Here is a 1,405-nt window from a genome sequence, read left to right as displayed (position 1 = left end):
GTTTTGAAAATGATGATGACAGCATATGTGCAAATGTGCTTGACACGATAGATGGATGGATGGATTGTGGTAAGAGCTGTACGAGCCCCAAATAAAATGATTTTTAAAAAATCTTTCTTGGAAGAAGTACATCCAGAATGCTCCTTAAAATAAGGATGCTGCGACTTCATTTCATAGACTTTGACGTGTTGTCAGGAGAGACCAGTCTCTGGAGAAGGACATCCTGCTTGGTAAAATAAGAGTGGTGAAAAAAAGCGGGATGGATTGACACAATGGCTGCAACAAGAGGCTCGTGCATAAGAACGATGATGAGGATGGTGCAGGGTTGGGTTGGGTTTCATTCTGTTATACATGGGGTCACTGCAAGTCAGAACCCACCCTTCAGTACCTGACAGCATGAGACATCTTGATCTACTTGATATCTATAGAGCACACCCTCAATAACAACATAATATATCTTCTTTTCATGTATACACGCGGTAGGCATCAAGAGAGACCAGTTTGGGCCATCAAAGAGAATGAGACTATTTTATTAATTTCTATCATTTAATTTTTTGGATTAAGACTCTTCATCAGAATTAAGTCTCAAAGTTCTATGAGATTAGGTTCTATTCTACTCTCCTAAGCCTTTCCTGAGTCCAGCGTCTGAGGTCCAGCCCTTGTACCTTGCTCTTCCTGCTGCTCATCTTTGTGCTGACTCCGTAGGCTCTCTTGTCCACCATTCACTTGTGGGCTTTCCTTTACCTGACCCTCCAGTGTGAGTCTCTACCTTCTGGTTCTAGCCACTCAGGGACCTGCTCATTCATCCATCCATTCATTCAAGAAGCATTAAATGAACATGTACTATGTACCAAGTGCTCAACAAAATGCTGGAGATACAGTCATGAACAGGCCTGACATGATTCCTGGTCCAAAGTAGTTACAGTCTAGTAGAAGAGACAGACAAACGGTAAGACAATTGCAAAATATTGTGATAAGTCCATCTCAGTCTAAAGCAAGTTGAAGCAGCTTTGAAGGCACAGAGGATGGAGACTTAATTTGGACGTTAAGGCTAAAAAAGACTTTCTGAAAGAAGGGAAATCAAAGCTAAAGTTTAAAGCATGAATAGGAGCAATCCAAATGGATAGAAGAGCAGTAAAATGCTCTAGACCACGGGTCTCAAAAGGTAGCTACAGGTCAACAACATCAGAACAAACTGAAACTAAGAAATGCAAACTCTTGGACCCTCCCCTAGATGTCCAAAAAGAGAAATTTTAAGCGTGTGGCCCAGCAATCCCTGTTATCACGTCAATTCTGACTTATGGTGATCCTAAAGGACAGGGTAGAACTCTTTTTGTGGCTCTCCGAGGCAGTAACTCTTTACGAGAGTCGAAAGCCTCATATTTCTCCCAAGGGGTGGCTCGTG

Source organism: Echinops telfairi, unplaced genomic scaffold (assembly GCF_000313985.2).
Source record: "Echinops telfairi isolate 266 unplaced genomic scaffold, ASM31398v2 ScPeMD7_7407;HRSCAF=8445, whole genome shotgun sequence".
Classification (NCBI taxonomy): Eukaryota; Metazoa; Chordata; class Mammalia; order Afrosoricida; family Tenrecidae; genus Echinops; species Echinops telfairi.
Note: the sequence above shows the minus strand (reverse complement) of the source record.